We start from the raw sequence: 20,838 nt of genomic DNA, 5'->3' as shown, positions 1-20,838 counted from the left end.
TCTGCCTGGTGCGCATACATTTTCATTAAAAAAAACCCTGTCAAAACGCATCACTGCTGCCCTGGCCCCCTGGACTGCAAGGGAGCCATGAGGCATATTCATTTAATTTGCTGCCTGTTTTTGGATCTATCATTCTCAGGTATAACACCAGATGGCAGTGTCGCCTCAGATTTTATGAACACTGCCACGTGACACATTCGGTCAGAATTGACATATTTCTGTGACCAACATTCACGATTTCAGTGTTCAATTAACATGTTCGTTTGATGTGGGCATGAATAATGGACTGAGACCTCATACAGTCTACCCAAGTATTCATGATCGTTTTTAACATTCTATATTTATTTAAAGCAAAGGAAGGATGTCTGTGATGATCGCCTATAGCAGATAACCGATTAAATTGTTGTCCTCTTCTGTGACTCTGAACTCGATTGTTTTGCCTTGTAATAAATTGCACATAATATTATGTCAAATTGTGTCGAGTTAAATGTCAAATTTGACAAGAAGCGATCTGATCAGTGCACTTTATTGATCAATAATCAATGGACATTATCTACACAATTGTGGCACATATAGGGGAAGTAAGGTTGAATGCTTGTTTTTGTGCCAAACCATAACATTTCTGGAGGTGCATCGAACTGCTTCTTGACACAATCTACGAATTTATTTTTCATCCTGTCAAACTAGCTGTCAGTGACGAGGGGCTGTACTCGTGTGTTAGCAGAGGACTCTCGAGCCCTCATTCAGGAAGTCCTGACAACTCTTCAGAAAGTCAAGTCATCTCCGGAGTTGGACTAAATGTTATTGGAGACGTGGGATTCATCACTGGTCAGTTTTTACATTGGTTTATTCATGATGTGCATATCTTATTGATTTAAACGTTTTATTGTTGTAATTTGCTGACCTCATGCAGTACGAGAGACACTTAAGTTCCTACTACGCTGCCATCGTGCCTTAGTTTCCACAAGCTGAAGTCGAAGTATGTTTCTGTGAATTGAGTATTTCCTAGTCATGCTACCAGGCTAATGTAGATTCGTCTTCATCATGACTCATAGCTTGCCAGATAACATGACTTACTGCCAAAGTTAAGATTTGAACGCATCTGTTGTATTAACGTCAGTCTGTGACCAGATAGGCAGCCAGTGGAGTGCGTATGGTAGTTAAACTGTGCAAGCCAGTTAATAACTGTTCTGTTGGTTGGTTACACCTGCTCGCAAAACAATTCTCACTATCGGTTTCATTGAACATTGTTTGTACATACAAGGCTATTTAATCGATGAAAGTATTGCTTGGCAAATGAGGAACAGAGGACGCGTTTTCATAAAAGCACCTGAGCTCATGGGTAAGTGTATTGCCAACAAATGACAAGCCAGTGTGGTACGCAAACTGAATCGCTCGATAAATAGTACACCATGTTTTCAAACCTGTATTCAGTTGCTCAAAAGCATTTAAACTTTATTTTGCTGTCAATTTTGAAAATGGTCATTTTGATCGAAGAGACGTTTTACTTGATCATTGGCGAGTTGTCACTAGACAGATGGGTCTACAGTGTAGCCAGACTGTCTGGCTGTGACAGACTGTTTTCCAGCAGACACATTGTTGCGAGTGAACGCTCTACAACCATCTACTTGATCATTTTCTGGACATTCTACGATTGATTGATTGCCATACATCGACGACGATGTCATAGCGCAATGCACATGTTAGACAATGTCAATGGAATGAGCCGATATAGGCAATACAGTAACTGACTGACAGACAAAAAAGTACAGTACGCGAGTCTAGTGCGCCTATTATATTTGTGCTCGAAGCAAATGTTGGACTTGTGTACACTGGGTAGGCTAGTTTAATGACATTGACGGCTACATTCAAAACATTATTCTGTTTTCATTTCCCGTCTTTTGTCATTCGTACAATGATTTCAAGCAGAGCTTAGCCACTAATACAGAGCTTTTGTTTCCGTAATCTGCATAAAAGTAAATGTAGGTTAACATGACCCGCTTGAAATGAATGATATTAAATGGCTAAAATAGCAGCCAGTGGAACAGCCTACAAAAAGCAACCTGACTTCATGATGTCATCTCTTTATGTATACAGCTTGAGTAGCAAACTAACAGATATGTTTTTAATGAACATGCAATAGCTTGCAATTTCCCAAGATATTGCCTTAGCCATGTGAGGTCATGAACTGCCACATTTAGCATATTGGTATTCAGAGCTTGTCTTGTTTATTCTGGTTGCCAGGTGTATGTTGAAACCATATTCGTCTTTTAGAGGGGTTTGTCTATTTTATTTATAAAAAAAATAAAAAAAACTTGAGTTAAGGAAACAAATTAATTCATAAATAAACATTCTTTCATTACATAAATTGCATAAGCCTATGCTTTCCCATACAGTAACCTCAAGTAGGCCATCTAGGTCATCAGTAAGTCTCTGGTTCTGAGAGAGAAGTAGCTATGAACCAAAAGTTACAGTGCCAGGCCTACTTTTCGTTCCATAAGGATGCCTGCATCGCCTGGCTATCTAGCTGATAATACTGGTATCTAGGCCAGTTAAATGTTTATTGTATCAGGATGAATGTTTAATTGAAGACAATAGCCTGAAATAGGTGTGTGTGGCCAAAGTTCAACTGAACTTGCCCTTTCAAATAAAATTGTATTTGTCACATGCGCTGAATACAACTTTACCGGGAATTGTTTGCTTCAGAGTCCTTACCAACGATTCAGAGTATTAAAAAAACACAAGGAATAAAATGCATAAGAATGAAGCTAAATATTTTTATTTTACCATTATTTATCTAGGCAAGTCAGTTAAGAACAAATTCTTATTTACAATGACGGCCAAACCCGGACGATGCTGGGCCCAATTGTGCACCGCCCTATGGGACTCCCGATCACGGCTGGATTTGATTCAGCCTGGATTCGAACTATATACAGGGAGTACCAGTACCAGATCAGTGTGCAGGGGTACAAGGTATTTGAGGTAGATATGTACATTAAGGCATGGTAAAGAGACTAGGCATTAGTATGGATAATGAAAGTAAGAATTAAGAACAGAGTATATGATGAGTGTGAAAGAGTTTTGGTGGTGTGTTTTATATAGTGCCTTCAGAAAGTATTCGTACCCATACCCACATTTTGTTGTGTTACAGCCTGAATTTAAAATTGATTAAATATATATTTTTCTCATCCATCTACATACACAACCCCATAATGGCAAAGTGAAAACATGTTTTTATAAAATTTGGCAAATGTACAGAAATATATGATTTACATAATTATTCACACCCCTGAGTCAATACATGTTAGAATCACCTTTGGCAGTGATTACAGCTGTGACTATTTCTGGGTAAGTCTCTAAGAGCTTTCCACACCTGGATTGTACAATGTTCGCACATTATTCTTTGAAAAATTATGAATGCTCTGTCAAGTTGGTTGTTAATCATTGCTATAGAGCCATTTTCAAGTCTTGCCATAGATTTTCAAGCAGATTTTAAGTCGTATGTAACTAGGCCACTCAGGAACATTCAGTGTTGTCTTTGGTAAGCAACTGCAACTATATTTGTCCTTGTATTTTAGGTTATTGTCCTGCTGAAATTTGTCTCCCAGTGTCTGTTGGAAAGCCACCTGAACCAGGTTTTCCTCTAGGATTTTGCCTGTGCTCAACTCTATTGTTTTTCTATTTATCCTAAAAAACTCCCTAGTCCTTCCGATGACAAGCATTATCCATAACATGATGCAGCCATGCTTGAGAATATGAAGAGTGGTACTCAGTGATGTATTGTTCGATTTGCCCCAAACAATGTTCAGGACACAAAGTACATTTCTTTGCCACATTATTTGCATTTTTACTTTAGTGCCTTATTGAAAACAGTATGCATGTTTCTGAAATATTTTTATTCATTACAGGCTTCTTTCTTTTCATAATGTCATTTAGGTTAGTTTTAGGGATGCACAATGTAGCGGTGAACATATCGGAATCAGCCGATGTCTGTTTAATTTAACGCCTATGTGCAAAACCGATGTCAAAGCTGACATGCATACCTAATAAAACTTAGGTACATGACTAATGACACCACGTAAAATGTCGTGCAACACAGCATTCCTAACCTAGCCCACAGTCTGCTTTGTGGATCAAGCAATCAACAAGTCAAGCAGTCATTTGAAAGAGTAAGACTATTTCAGTGAAACAACTCAAAGGCGAAATCCATTAAAGCCAAGATAATGGAATTCATTGCCCTTGACAATCAACCGTTCTCTGTCGTGGGTGATGTTGGCTTTCGCCGACTGGTGGAGCACCGGTACACACTACCAAGTGCGCTATTTTTCAGATGTTGCCTGTTGCCCTACCGGCGTTACACATTAATTGCGTCACTGTTTTTAGCTTCACGACATACTGTCATATTATGGAACGATGTTTGGGTCTTTGCGTGTCAAAAAAGATACTGTAGCGCTGTGAAAGCTGTACAAAAAATTCTGCCAACACCGGCCACAAACGATGTGTTTACAATACCGCGTTGGTAATAAAGCATCATTTGTTCGACCGCAACTTGTAGGGTAGCTAGATTTAGGTTAGTACCTAGCTTGCACCAATACAACTAGCTTGAAAACATAGACCAGTAGAAACTGCAGTCAATTTCATTACTCTTAGCAATGATTTAGGAATCCTTGCGAGTAAGTATTAGCTTGGTTGCCACTTGGTGTTCTCCTATTGAAATGGAACTTCAGTTCATGAAAATAAATAGCTAGCCAGCTACTTAACCCTGTTGCCCGGAGCTAGCATTATAAGCAGCCAGCTAGCTTCATCTGGCTAGTGAGGCTCAACCGGACCGAGTTATGTGTTGTGAAGCTAGCCACAATAAGGATTAGGCACAATAGTGGAATTTGTGGTTTACCTTCAAAATAAAATAACGTCATTGACAGTGATGCAATACAATTTTATTTTGAAGGCTAAAGTCCACTGTTGTGGCTAATCCTTATTGTGGCTAGCTTCACATAGATGGGTCTGACCATCATTAATCAAATAAATTAGGGTTATTTTAGATGACACCTAGCTATATAGTTTGCTTGCTAGTTATAACTGCTGAAACAGATTTGTCGTTTTGCAATGTTTTTGGGGAAGAACATTGACAGAACATTATGACAGCACTGTAGGTGTACGAGACAACATTACCAGCCACATAGCATACGTATCGATGAATCGTTGTGACATGAAATACGAGTGATAGTTCTTACACAATGTAAAAAATTCAAGAACGTGTTTAATTATTATGTGACGTGCAGTCATATTCAGGTCCTGATTGGTCAACAAGTGTTATTTGACATGCAAAGACCCAAACGGCGTTCCATAGAAGTCCTGGTTGAGAATGAAACGACTGATCAAATGCACAATGAAACGGCACAGCAAGTAAGTTAAATAAATAGGATTTGATTATGTTTTACTGGTATTGGAGACATACGTAAATTCCAACAAAATAACTTTTTTTTTGTGTGTAACCTTTTTATTTAACTAGGCAAGTCGGTTAAGAACAAATTCTTATTTACAATGATGGCCTAACCCAGACAAAGCTGGGCCAATTGTGTGCTGCCCTATGGGACTCCCAATTGCGGCAGGATGTGATACAGCCTGGATTTGAACCAGGGACTGTAGTGACGCCTCTTGCACTGAGATGCAGTGCCTTAGACCGCTGTGTCCGTGTGTGTGTTTTTAACTATTTAACTGTACTAGAATGCTTAAAAGGTCGCAAAAAACGTTTATCGATCAGTTTTTTTTTTTTTTGTCAAGGGAAATACTGGCTGACATTGGCTAGCTTGCTAACTACTTACAGACACATAATGAGAGAACTCCCCACTCTGACCATTTTACTTGCCCTAGCAGAGCTGTTTAGGCATCCAGAGTGTTGGTGACTGTGCTGCTGGCAACAATTTAATAAATAATATTTGACAGCGTTTACTGACACCGGCTATATTCAATGGGTGTTGTGTTCATAAATTCATCAGTTATTCTGCACTCTGGCACACTCAGAAGAGAGTGCTCTGAAGTCCGTAGAGGGCCAGACTGAATTTACGAACGGACCCGAAATGGTTACTTGCATAGTGGAGTCTTTTAAGTTCTTATGGTATAGGGGACGCTTGCGTCCCACTTGGCCAAAAGCCAGGGAAAATGCAGCGTGGCAAATTCAAATAAAATGATATAAAAATCAAACTTTCATTAAATCACACATGTAAGATACTAAATTAAAGCTACACTCATTGGGAATCCAGCCAACGTCCGATTTTTAAAAGCATTTTCGGCGAAAGCATAAGAAGCTATTATCTGATGATGGCACAACAGTAAACAAAGAGGGTAGCATATTTCAACCCTGCAGGCGCTACACAAAATGCAGAAATAAAATATAAAACATGCCTTACATTTGACGAGCTTCTTTTGTTGGCACTCCAATATGTCCCATAAACATCACAATTGGTCCTTTTGTTCGATTAATTCCGTCCATATATATCCAAAATGTCAATTTATTTGGCGTGTTTGATCCATAAAAAAACAGCTTCCAAATTGCTCAACATCACTACAAAATATTTCAAAAGTTGCCTGTAAACCTTTCCAAAACATTTCAAACTACTTTTGTAATACAACTTTAGGTATTTTTAAACGTTAATAATCGATCAAATTGAAGACGGGTCTATCTGTGTTCAATACAGGAAGACAAACCAAGCTACTTTTCAAGTCTTGCGCAACTCTGAACAGTGTTACGCAGTCCAGAGATGGCCATACTTCATTGCACAAAGGAATAACCTCAACCAAATTCGAAAGACTGGTGACATCCAGTGGAAGCGGTAGGAACTGAAAACAAGTTCCTAAGAAATATCGTTTCCCAACGAGAACTCACTGAACAGACAGAGACCTCAAAAAAAAATATATATTCTGAACGGTTAGTCCTCGGGATTTTGCCTGCTACATAAGTTCTGTTATACTCACAGACATGATTCAAACAGTTTTAGAAACTTCAGTGTTTTCTATCCAAATCTACTAATAATGTGCATATCTTATATTATTGGCATGAGTAGCAGGAAGTTGAAATTGGGCACGCTATTTATCCAAAAGTGAAAATGCTTAACTTCTTAAGACAGCTAGGCCCAGCCTCCAGGTCTCTCTCACAGGCAGGCATACTCTATTTCAGGGGGAGGTTTATACACTGGCAACAAAAAATAAAATACAAAAAAAGGATTGCTCTGAAACTCGAAATTGAGCTAAGCATCTCGTTTCCATTGATCATCCTTGAGATGGTTCTACAAATTGATTGGAGTCCAGCTGTGGTAAATGCAATTGATTGGACATGATTTGGAAAGGCACACACCTGTCTATTTAAGCTCCCACAGTTGACAGTGCATGTCAGACCAAAAACCAACCCATGAGGTCGAGACAGGCTTGTGTCGAGGCACAGATCTGGCAAAGGGTAACACAATATTTCTGCAGCATTGAAGGTCCCCAAGAACACAGTGGCCTCCATCATTCTTAAATAGAAGAAGTTTGGAACCACCAAGACTCACCAACCACAAAGACAACCTGACACAGCTTGAGAGAATCTGCAGAGGAGAATGGGAGAAACTCCCCAAATACTTATGTAAATGTGATATTTCTGTTTTTTTTAAATGTATTTTTCCTTTGTCATTAGGGGGTATTGTGTGTAGATTGATGAGGGAAAAATAAAACAATTAGTCTCATTGTAAAATGGATTAAACGTAACAATGTGGAAAAAGTGAAGGGGTCTGAATTCTTTCCGAATGCACTGTATGTCAAACAGCGGTTAAGGTTAACGGCAAATCACTTTTAGTGTAATCCTGAATAGGCTAATTTTAAGAGCAGCGAGCAGTCAGCCACTAAGCAGGTGAGCAGAGCTACAAGGGCTAGCATGTGGCCTGAGAGGACCTGGGCCCATTCTAATTAGCACTGATAACAGTGCTCCAAGGAAAGCCTCATCTCTAGCGCTCTCTCTCTTTCTCACCTTATGTCTTTCTTTCCTCCCACTGTCACTCTAACCCACCAGGGATATACATCTTCCCTTTCAAGACGATTCAATACGTATCTAGATACATGGGCTCCAATACGGTGCAGGAACGATCCGTTTTAGTTTGAAACGATTCGATGCGATACTGTTTGATTAGAGGAACGAATCGATGTGATGTGCTGACATTTGTTCCGTTACAAATCTGCTGCTGATGGAGCTCGTGAATGGGTAATACAAAATATTGAAGTGCCTTTTTGAATGGGGTATGGAAGTATTAAAGTGACTATGCATAGATGGATAATAAACAGACTAGTATCAGCAGTGTAAACGGGGGGGGATGCAAATAGTCTGGGAAGCCATTTGATTAGCTGTTCAGGAGTCTAATGGCTTGTGCATCGGTTTGAGTGTGTTAAGAACTGCAATGCTGCTGGGTTTTTCATGCTCAACAGTTTCCCGTGTGTATAAAGAAGGGTCCACCACCCAAAAGACATCCAGACAACTTGACACGACTCCATTGCGTCCCACAGTTAACATGGGCCAGCATCCCTGTGGAACTCTTGACACCTTGTAGAGTCCATGCCCTGACAAATTGAGGCTGTTCTGAGGGCAAAAGGGGGTGCAACTCAATATTAGGAAATATTCCTGTGTATGTAGTCACCTGAGCTGTAATGGAGGCAGACTAGTGGTTATCTACCACCTCACTAACAGATAAGGGGGGGGGGGGGGGGGGCAAATGTAGCATATGCTTTTATTCTCCTCATACTTTTTGATCCAAAATCACCATCACCCACGTCTTTTTTCCAGATGTAAGAGTTTCAACTGGTAATGTATCAATATTTACAGTGGGGCAAAAAAGTATTTAGTCAGCCACCAATTGTGCAAGTTCTCCCACTTAAAAAGATGAGGCCTGTAATTTTCATCATAGGTACACTTCAACTATTACAGACAAAAATAAAAAAAATCCAGAAAATCACGTAAGATATTTTTTAATGAATTTATTTGCAAATTATGGTGGAAAAGGATTTGGTCAATAACAAGTTTCTCAATACTTTGTTATATACCCTGTGTTGGCAATGACAGAGGTCAAATGTTTTCTGTAAGTCTTCAAGGTTTTCACACACTGTTGCTGGTATTTTGGCCCATTCCTCCATGCAGATCTCCTCAAGAGCAGTGATGTTTTGGGGCTGTTGCTGGGCAACACAGACTTTCAACTCCCTCCAAAGATTTTCTATGGGGTTGTGATCTGGAGACTGGCTAGGCCACTCCAGAACCTTGAAATGCTTCTTATGAAACCACTCCTTCGTTGCCCGGGCGGTGTGTTTGGGATCATTGTCATGCTGAAAGACCCAGCCACGTTTCATCTTCAATGCCCTTGCTGATGGAAGGAGGTTTTCACTCAATCTCACAATACATGGCCCCATTAATTCTTTCCTTTACACGGATCAGTCGTCCTGGTCCCTTTGCAGAAAAACAGCCCCAAAGCATGATGTTTCCAGCCCCATGCTTCACAGTAGGTATGGTGTTCTTTGGATGCAACTCAGCATTCTTTGTCCTCCAAACAAGACGAGTTGAGTTTTTACCAAAAAGTTATATTTTGGTTTCATCTGACCATATGACATTCTCCCAATCTTCTTCTGGATCATCCAAATGCTCTCTAGCAAACTTCAGACGGGCCTGGACATGTATTGGCTTAAGCAGGGGGACACGTCTGGCACTGCAGAATTTGAGTCCCTGGTGGTGTAGTGTGTTGCTGATGGTAGGCTTTGTTTCTTTGGTCCCAGCTCTCTGCAGGTCATTCACTACAACACTCCCCCCGTGTTGTTCTGGGATTTTTGCTCACCGTTCTTGTGATCATTTTGACCCCACGGGGTGAGATCTTGCGTGGAGCCCCAGATCGAGGGAGATTATCAGTGCTCTTGTATGTCTTCCATTTCCTAATAATTGCTCCCACAGTTGATTTCTTCTTACCAAGCTGCTTACCTATTGCAGATTCAGTCTTCCCAGCCTGGTGCAGGTCTACAATTTTGTTTCTGGTCTTGGCCATAGTGGAGTTTGGAGTGTGACTGTTTGATGTTGTGGACAGGTGTCTTTTATACTGATAACAAGTTCAAACAGGTGCAATTAATACAGGTAACGAGTGGAGGACAGAGGAGCCTCTTAAAGAAGAAGTTACAGGTCTGTGAGAGCCAGAATTCTTGCTTGTTTGTAGGTGACCAAATACTTATTTTCCACCATAATTTGCAAATAAATAAATAAAAAATCCTACAATGTGATTTTGGGATTTTTTTTCTCATTTTGTCTCTCATAGTTGAAGTGTACCTATGATAAATTACAGGCCTCATCTTTTTAAGTGAGAGAACTTGCACAATTGGTGGCTGACTAAATACTTTTTTGCTCCACTGTGTGTGTGTGTGTGTGTGTGTGTGTGTGTGTGTGTAATTTTCTCTAATTTATTATGCTGTGTTTAAGTTTAGCGCCATCGTGCTTATCTATGTTAGACAACGGCTGATGGAATGACCCTATACACTTTTATTAACAGTGAGAAGCACACATTTTGATAAGAGACCCAGTATGTGCAATGCAATATAACTGGCAAAGGCCTGCCTCCCTTCCCCCATGCCTATAAACTGACATCCTGTGTACTTCCTGTGTATAGGGCACTGTAGGCCTCCCTGAGTTGGTGGCGGGGGCAACCTGTTGCGAGTGAGTCCCTGCTAGTGCATTGCATTCACATTTCCTCCTCCCCCTCTTCTGCTGATGCGCAACACAACTCTGTCATGCGTCTCAGCTGAAAACCTTGAACTTGTTTCTCTTCTTTCCTTCTCCGCCTCCTCCCTCCCGCCATGTGAGAGAAGCCTTACTTTTGAAAAATATATATATTAAGGGGATGGTTTTCGAGAGAGAATTGTCAGTTATGCCGTGTGTGTGTGTGTGTGTGTGTGTGTGCATACAGTGCCTTCAGAAAGTATTCAGACCCCTTGACTTTTTTCACATGTTATGTTACAGCCTTATTCTAAAATTGATTACATTGAGAAAAATAAACAAACAATCTACACACAATACCCCATAATGACCAAGCAAAAACAGGTTAGACATTTTTGCTAATTTATAAATTAAAAACACAAAATATCACATTTACATAAGTATTCAGACCCTTTACTCAGTACTTTGTTGAATCACCTTTGGCAGTAATTACAGCATTGATTGTTCTTGGGTATTACGCTGCAAGCTTGACACACCTGTATTTGGGTAGTTTCTCCCATTCTTCTCTGCAGATCCTCTCAAGCTCTTATGTTGGATGGGGAGCATTGCTGCACAGCTGTTTTCAGGTCTCTCCAGAGATGTTCGATCGGGTTCAAGTCCGGGCTCTGGCTGGGCCACTCAAGGACATTCAAGGACTTGTCCCGAAAACACTCCTGCATTATCTTCGCTCTGTGCTTAGTCGTTATCCTGTTGGAAGGTGAACCTTTGCCCCAGTCTGAGGTCCTGAGTGCTCTGGAGCAGGCTTTCATCAAGGATCTCTCTGTACTTTACTCCGTTCATCTTTCCCTCGATCTTGACTAGTCTCCCAGTCCCTGCCGCTGAAAAACATCCCCATAGCATGATGCTGCCACCACCGTGCGTCACTGTAGGGATGGTGCCAGGTTACTACCTCCAGCCGTGACCTTTGACATTAAGTCCAAAGAGTTCAATCTTGGTTTCATCAGACCAGAGAACCTTGTTTCTCATGTTCTGAGTCTTTAGGTGACTTGACAAACTCCAAGTGGGCTGTCATATGCCTTTTACAGAGGAGAGGCTTCCATCCTGCCACTCTACCATAAAGGCCTGATTGGTGGAGTGCTGCAGATATGGTTTTCCTTCTGAAAGGTTCTTCCATCTCCACAGAGGAACTGTAGAGATCTATCAGAGTGACCATCGGGTTCTTGGTAACCTCCCTGACCAAGGCTCTTCTCCCCTGATTGCTCAGTTTCTCCTGGCAGCCAGCTCTTGATGGTTCCGAACTTCTTCCATTTTGGAATGATGGAGGCCACTGTGTTCTTGGGGACTTTCAATGCTGCATAATGTTTTTTTTTTGTTGTTTTTTTTACCCTTCCCCAGATCTGTGCCTCGACACAATCCTGTCTTGAAGAGCTACGGACAGTTTCTTCGACCTCATGCCTTGGTTTTTGCTCTGACATACACTGTCAACTGTGGGACCTTTATAAAGACAGGCGTGTGCCTTTCCAAATCATGTCCAATCAATTGAATCTACCACAGGTGGACTCCAATCAAGTTGTAGAAACATCTCAAGGATGATCAATGGAAACAGGATGCACCTGAGCTCAATTTCGAGTCATAGTAAAGGGTCTTAATACTTATGTAAATAAGGTAATTCTATTTATTTTTTATAAATTAGCAACAATTTCTAAAAACCTGTTTTGCTTTGTCATTATGAGGGTATTGTGTGTAGATTGCTGAGGCTTTTTTATTTTTATTTAATCCATTTTAGGATAAGGCTGTAACGTAACAATGTGGAAAAAGTCGAGGGGTCTGAATACTTTCCGAAGGCGCTGTGTGTGTGTGTGTATATATATATATGCCAAGACAGTAGCAAAGCACATCAAATATTAAAGCGTTGCACTGTCAAGCTTAATGTTCTGCACTGATCTGGGCTGTCTCCCAAATGTCACCATATTCCCTTTATAGTGTACTATTGTTGACCAGGGCCCATAGAGCTCTGGTTTAAAGTAGTGTACTATATAGGGAATAGAGTGCCATTTGGGATGTAGGTCGGGTTTAACTATAAGAATGCTTTCTCGGATGACTAGGAAAATTATGCTCCTCCAATCTAAGTATCCTACTTTTTCCTTTCTTTTTTCCTTTCTTTTAACCCTCTAGGCCTCTAGAATGCTGCTGTAGATTACTAAGAGTTTAAGAACTCATTTTCTCACATTTCAAGCAGACATGGCTCAAAAACAAATGACAATTACAAGTTAACTTTGTTTTAAAGAGCACAACCTCTTGTATAATATGGCACCAAAATCATGGTAATAAGAATACCATAATTTTGCCTTCCCTTGTGTAAAGACATTATCAGACAATTGTTAACACTAAACAACAAACAAAAAAACAGAGTATTTAAATTGTAGTACATTAGACTAAGTTACTCAAGTACAATATTATTTACATATTATAATAATAAACCAAAATGTGACCAGATAACAATATTTTAAAACCCACACAAAGTAGGCTATTTGATTGACAATGAGTACTTCTGTAACAATGTAAAAATGCAACAAAAAAAATCTAAAATGTCTCAAGATTTAGTACAAAATGTAGAAATAGTTGCCTACTTTGACAACAATTCAGTGAATGCAACATGTTTTAGATGGAGAAATATTCAGAAAAACTGTACCAAGTATTAGATCTGTTCAGAGACCATTTTAGTATACTATTTCCCTAATAATATATGTAGGATAAATTCATATTTCACACTCACTTTTTAGTGTTTGCATTTCACCTAAAGCATGCCATGGAACTTCTGGAAGCATGGCCTTACATGATCTGCAAACCATTTCACACTCTTCACAACATTTCACACATTTCACACTTCTCTGGAGCTTGACCTCCATAATGGCCTTGGAAGTTCTTTCGATTGGCCCTTAGTGTACCTCAATAATAGATGTTGGGGTCAAGCAAGCCTCTCCAGAGGAATGGAGGATAAATAGTTGTCTGCGTAAAGCTGGTGGTGTGACAATAGGTAGCCTCTTATGAGCTCCATTACAACTCTGTAGGCTAAGCTGAGCTCTTTTGCTTCATCCCCGCATGTACCTACTTAGCTGCTCAAAGCGGTTGTGTGGCATTTTGCTAGCTATATATGGAACCCTGAGGGCTGCATCAGTAGATCAGTAGCCAATGAGAGGGTAAGCGGTGGATGCCTACGAGAATATTGATGCCTATGAAGCATTTAATCTCCTCTTCAAACGTGCCAAACCATGATGGGGAGGCATTGGATGTGTTGGCGGACAGGTTTGTGTTAAGAAAAAACGGACTCCTACCACTGTTTTAAAAACAACTCCAAAACCCCTGCCACTGTCACTTTAAGCCAAGGCTGTGTGGTACAAGGGTAAATGGTGGGACTTGGGGCAGAAGCACTTCATGGAAACTTAGTCTCCCCTCTGATGTGCTCTTGCTCCTCCACTTCCTGTGCTTCTTGCTCTCACTCTTCACCCTTCTCTCTCCTTTCCCTCTCAACTCTACTCTCCTCTCCCTCCTCTTCACTCTCCTCTCTCTCCTCTTCCTCTCTCCAGCCCTCCCTGCGCCTCATCTCTAACTCCTCTTCTTCCCTGCCTTCTGCTGCTGAGCCCTGACGCTCCACATTACTGGGTGGGTACAGATGTTGGGTAACAGGTACTCTGCCAGCACCACTATATTTAATTACCAATATTGACCGCATCCTACTACCACTTCACAATAGACACCCTATTCAGAACGGGTGTTACTCTAGGTCACTGTACGGGTGCCATGAAGGCAACATTTGTTTGTGTAACGAGGTGATCTGCTACACACCTGACCATTTTGTTAGGAAACGTGCAGGAGATACACAAGTGAAAAAGGTGTCTCTGCACACAGATGCAATTTCAGTATGTAATAGCCAAGGGATGCAATTTCAGTCTCGCTTTAAACATTTAGTCAGTATGTCTAATGACCTTCGTCAGAGCATAACTTATTGTTGTTTGAACACCAGACCAGAAAGCTTGCCAGCCATACTGTCAGCCTAATCAAAGGGGGGGGGGGTGTGGAAGATTGGATGCTCTGTCTGCTCTGGTTTCATGCCTAGCTTCTTCTCCCTCTCTCCTAATGTGCTGCTCCACTGTTTGTTTCAATGCCTGGAGGCCTAGCTGTCGCTCCGAGACATCCTTCCCCTAGTTCTCTCTTCATCGTCTGGTGGAAAGTGTGCATTTGCCTCCTTGGATGGATGACTGTGGAAAGAAGGAAGGAGTCACTGGGACATGTGAATGTGTCTGCTTATGGCTCATCATGGTCCACCAGTTGCCCCAGTCAAACCTAAATCACATGCAGGGGCTAGTTGAGCACACTCATGGGGAGAATTTCAATTGTATTTCCTTGTGTCCTCTTCTCGACTCCTCAAAAGACATTGGATGAGAAGGTTTGAGGGTGAGTAGAGTGGATGTGACTCATGCGGAATCAAATAAATAAATTTGAGATTCACCCTATGGTCACTAAGGAAGGTATGGTCTGTGTCTAGTGATTGGGAATGCTGTCCCAGTGACTGTACTCCCACCCAACCCACACTCCAGAGGATCCATCCATTCTCAGTGTCTTTCTGAACTGACCATTTTAATCTGAAATACTTGGTTGGAACTTCGGGAGCAGCAGGGTGCAGCTGTCATCAGACAGGAACACAGAGCTGTGGAGCAGATATATTCAGTAGAGCAGCAGAGAAGCAGCCATTGAGACTCTAATGTAGGCTAACCAACAGCTATGTACATATGCCAACCTATTTGCGCCAGGCAAATGTCATAATTTTCTTCAAAACCAATGTAGACTCTAGCCAGTCTCCTGGCTGGCTTGACATTTAATTCACCTTACCTACCCTTTCTTTACAGATATAGAACAGATTTTCTGCCGGGGGGAAAAAAACGCTCTGTGAATCTGTCCCCCCTCTGCCACGAAGCTGCCTGTGACTGAGCCTACATGTGGGAATGTGCATCTCCCCCTTCATGACCGATTCGATACGCATCTAGATACATGGGCCCCAATACGATACAGGAACGATACTTTTAGTTTGAAATGATTCAGTTTGATTAGGAGAGCAAATTGATACAATTCGATGCACTAAAATGTTTTGCATGAACTGATTCAATTTCCATTTAAAATGAATATCTGCTGCTGATGGGAGCTCAGGAGCTGGGCCTCTGAGCTGGATCTGACTGAGAACTGCTCTAAACTGTGTGTGTGTGTGAGCGTATGCACCTAAGCTGAGCCATAGGGCAGACTGCACCTAACACCCCACTATCAGATTAGGAGTGGGGGCAATTTATTATTTTTGTCCCCCCACTTTTTTTTATCTGAAATCACCATCACCCACTGATTCACTTGTCATTTTTGCAGATTAAACCATGTTTTAAGGTACTTCCATGTCAATGTTTATATTTAGAAATTAGCATGGCATTTAGAAAATTAATATAATGCAGCTTTGGATTTGATCCCAAACTCAAAAGTGAAGGTTATGACCATTTGGAATTTTAAAGTGAGCTTCTCCCGCTCTGACCAGTGAATGAATGTGACCATGCGCAGCTGGCAAAAATGATTGCTGTAGGAAATTACCATGTTCATGTGAAAATTACTTAATACACACTGACTGTTTAATGCAAAACTACCTAAACTATTTATTATGGAGTACTTTAACAATTTAAAATAAAATCTGAATGATTGAAAACCCCGATCAGCAGTTGGATGTGAGTTTTGTCCATTCTGGTAGATTATACAACTCTGGTAAACAGTTTTTTTAAAGTGCATTTGGTAACAATGACCCAGCAAATTATATTGGTTGTCACTAAACTAATAAAGCCTATGATTTGATATTGCAAAAGTCATTTTACAAGCATTTGAATGCAAGAATAGCCTATTAAACCGTGTTCACATTAGCCGTTTTGAAATTACTCCTCCTGTTTATTTGCTTATCTGTTTTAGAATCGGTTCATTTTTCCTGCAGTCTGAACGGCCAAAAACGCACATGGCATAGGATATTTCAAACCACCTGTGAAGTCGGGTTAAATTGTTTTTAGACTATTATTCGATATCTTGTTGCTTGCTAGGTACTCTGACAGTTTGACAGGAACGTGTGGTAGATAACTAGCTTAATAATGTGCTAGAAAGCTGAACAGCTACCTACAGGTGAAGTCAGAAGTTTACATATGCCTTAGCCTAATACATTTAAACTCAGTTTTTCATCATTCCTGACATTTAATCCGAGTAAAAATTCACTGTCTTAGGTCAGTATCACCACTTTATTCTAAGAATGTGAAATGTCAGAATAATAGAAAAGTGATTTATTTCAGCTTTTATTTCTTTCATAACATTCCCAGTGGGTCAGAAGTTTACATGCACTCAATTAATATTCGGTAGCATTGCCTTTAAATTGTTTAACTTGGGTCAAACATTTTGGGTAGCCTTCCACAAGCTTCCCACAATAAGTTGGGTGAATTTTGGTATATTCGTCCTGACAGAGCTGGTGTAACTAGGTCAGATTTGTAGGCCTCCTTGCTCGCACACACTTTTTCAGTTCTGCCCACAAATTTACAAAGCCATTTTGCCACAACTTTGGAAGTATGTTTGGGGTCATTGTCCATTTGGAAGACCCATTTGCGACCAAGCTTTCACTTCCTGACTGATGTCTTGAGATGTTGCTTCAATATATCCACATAATTGTCCTTCCTCATCATGCCATCTATTTTGTGAAGTGCACCAGTCCCTCCAACAGCAAAGCACCCCTACAACATGATTCTGCCACCCCCGTGCTTTACAGTTGGGATTGTGTTCTTCGGCTTGCAAGCCTCCGCCTTCTTCCTCCAAACATAACAATGGTCATTATGGCCAAACAGTTCTATTTTTGTTTCATCAGACCAGAGGACATTTCTCCAAAAAAGTACTATCTTTTTCCCCATGTGCAGTTGCAAACCGTAGTCTGGCTTTTTTATGGCGGTTCTGGAGCAGTGGCTTCTTCCTTGCTGAGCAGCCTTTCAGGTTATGTCGATTTATAGGACTCATTTTACTGTGAATATAGATCCTTTTGTACCTCCAGCATCTTCACAAGGTCCTTTGCAGCTGTTCTGGGATTAAGTTGCACTTTTCACACCAAAGTACATTAATCTCTAAGAGACAGAAAGTGTCTCCTTGAGCGGTATGACGGCTGCGTGGTCCCATGGTGTTTATACTTGCGTGTTATTGTTTGTACAGATGAACGTGGTACCTTCAGGCATTTGGAAATTGCTCCAAAGGATGAACCAGACATGTGGAGGTCTACAATTTTTTTTCTGAGGTCTTGGCTGATTTCTTCAGATTTTCCCATGATGTTAAGCAAGGTCCTTTGCATCTTCACAAGGTCCTTTGCTGTTCTGGGATTGATTTGCACTTTTCGCACCAAAGTATGTTCATGTCTAGGAGACAGAATGTGTCTCCTTCCTTAGCAGTATGATGGCTGCGTGGTCCCATGGTGTTTATACTTGCGTACTATTGTTTGTACAGATGAATGTGGTACCTTCAGGCATTTGAATATTTGAATATTGCTCCCAAGGATGAACCAGATTTTTGGAGGTCTACAATTTCTTTTCTGATGTCTTGGCTGATTTCCCCATGATGTCAAGCAAAGAGGCACTGAGTTTGAAGGTAGGCCTTGAAATACATCCACAGGTACACCCCCAATTGACTCAAATTATGTCAATTAGCCTATCGGAAGCTTCTAAAGCCATGACATAATTTTCTGGAATTTTCCAAGCTGTTTAAAGGAACAGTCAACTTACTGTATGTAAACTTCTGACCCACTGGAATTGTGATAGTGAATTACAAGTGAAATAATCTGTCAGTAAACAATTGTTAGAATAATTACTTGTGTCATGCACAAAGTAGATATCCTAACCGACTTGCCAAAACTATAGATCAACTATAGAACAAGAAATTTGTGGAGTGGTTGAAAAATTAGTTTTAATGACTCCAACCTAAGTTTGAACTTCCAACTTCAACTGTAGCTAGCTAGTTTACTGCTGCGGCTAGCCACAAAGTCATGTTTGAAAGTTGGACCGTCTTATCTTTTGAGGCTCTAAAAGTGTTCTTACACATGGATTTTGAACATTCAAAGCAACTGGGAAACATTGTCACCTTAGCATGCTACAAAACTTCTGAGTGATAGGAAGCACAAGCACCACCACCAATCAGCCAACACCACTGTACTATACCACATACTATGACAACTAGCGTAGCCTTGTCAGCAAATGACTGTGGCCTGAACACACTCAAATCCAAAACGGATTTGAAAAACAGAACTGAATTGAGCATGAAGGCCTGCAGTCTGAGCAAGGCTTTAGAACAGGGATCTGCCTACCTCTCGTTAGCACGAGCAGCTGTGTCTCCAGCACTGTGCAGTTGTTATGACAGTCATAAGCAGTTACGTGCACAAACGTTTGATAGACTACTGAACTGAAGGAGAGGGACGCATCGATTTAATCACGAGATAAGAGGTATTTTCGGGAATAGAACAATGCGAGTTAAAAACATTAGTGAACTGGGGATTTCTAATGTTTGAATCGGTTTTCTGACCGATGCATGTTGGCATCTTTACATCTCTACTATATTGGCAGAAAAGCAGTAGGTCTAGGCTTGTCATACTGTACATCTACTGCTTTTCTCCCCGTATGTTTTCTTCGAGTGCGTAGACGTGTACAACCCGCTCAGTCATGACTCATGAGAGAGGCATTCTTGGCAAATCGGCCTACAATGACTGGGTGAGGGACGCAACGCTAGCGAGGAACTTAATTGCTACCTTTCCAGTACAAAATGCGCTGCCTCAGATTTTCTGCTGGGGGGGAAAAACGCTCTGTGCGTGTTTGCATCTGTCCCCCCTCTGCCACGAAAGCTGCCTGTGACTGAGCCTACATGATGAAGCCATACTGTACTTGCTCAGTTGAATAGGCCGCCATGGCTGTCATCACCCAGAGGTATGGCTGACGATTGTACTTGTCTTCTCTGCCCACTTGTAGGGTAAGGCCACTTCTTTATATGTCCACAGATTACTACATTCCAAATGAGTCTACTTCAGACATTTAGCTTTTTTCCCCCAATTGTCTAAATATCCTCTCCAGTCCTTCTCACTTACTCCTCCTCGCTTCCTCTCCTTGTTTCCTTTCCTTCATCAGTACTGGTCAGAAATACATTTACCCGCTGACTGATCTGAAAGCCAGACACATAATGAGCGTTCTTCCACCATATTGTTTTCCCTCATCAAGTATTTTCCCGATTAAGGAAAGGAGATGGGGATGAGAGCATGAGATTTTTTGACTTTTGAAAAAGAGACATAGCTGATGGCTGTACTTGTCTCCACTCTGCCTACTGTGCTGCTGTGCACTGCCCCTGGGCCTAGGTTTAATTTAGCTCATTAGAATAAGGCAGAAGCTCAGTATTTTAAGACTGCATATACCGTAGGCCTGTTGAAAAATGTAAGTGTCATGGCTTTTATGTGCCATGCTGCGGTTGTATTCCCGAGCAAACCAACCGAACCCACAGTCGGAGTAGCTAGCAGCTACAGTACGAGCTTCTAGCTAGCTAGCATTGCAGAGAGGGGATGCCAGCTTGGTTTAGAGTAGGTGATTGTGATGGACACATTTGCTGATGTGAGTGGGAAGTGAGGTAATGCACTGCGTCGGTCGGTCGTGGCGGATGGTTGTCTATTTTTGGGCTCTCCCTCAGTCTGCCTAAAGCGCTTTGCCTCACCATCACTCCACCACTCCACAACAGAGCTACTCGCTTCTCTGGCTGACCAACATAAGCTTTTAACCTATTCTAATCTTATGAAGTGTCCTTTTTGAGAGAATCATATTTGATTATTTATTGGTTGGTATAGCTGGAGTGGCACTGTGACCAGATGGTGGCAATAATATAGCCTTCCCTCATTTATAGTGTGCTGCTGACTTATATTATTTTAACGATAAGTTTTATAATTTAGCGATACCTACATAAAGCTGACTCTGGGCCTGATGATGTAGGTCAAGATGCTTGATCATCATCTGTTGGAGTTGGTTTCCCAGGGCAGAAACTAGGTCCCTTTCCAAGCTCTT

At 41.1% G+C, this 20,838-nt stretch overlaps 1 protein-coding gene across 2 annotated transcripts in view; it reads left to right on the top strand.

Annotated features, from left to right (window-relative positions):
* The first annotated feature begins 608 nt into the window (after window positions 1-608).
* Window positions 609-20,838, top strand: part of LOC139411196 (TAO kinase 3a) — a 90,636-nt gene continuing 70,406 nt past the window's right edge. Inside the window, exon 1 of one of the 2 annotated variants that reach the window (XM_071157124.1) lies at window positions 609-828. The gene's annotated coding sequence lies outside the window, so the exon portion shown is untranslated. Of the gene's footprint in view, window positions 829-1,116; window positions 1,343-20,838 lie in introns of those variants that run through there. The other variant, XM_071157125.1, reaches the window with a different exon arrangement.

Source organism: Oncorhynchus clarkii, chromosome 6 (assembly GCF_045791955.1).
Source record: "Oncorhynchus clarkii lewisi isolate Uvic-CL-2024 chromosome 6, UVic_Ocla_1.0, whole genome shotgun sequence".
NCBI lineage: Eukaryota > Metazoa > Chordata > Actinopteri > Salmoniformes > Salmonidae > Oncorhynchus > Oncorhynchus clarkii.
This window is presented reverse-complemented; position numbering and strand designations above follow the sequence as displayed.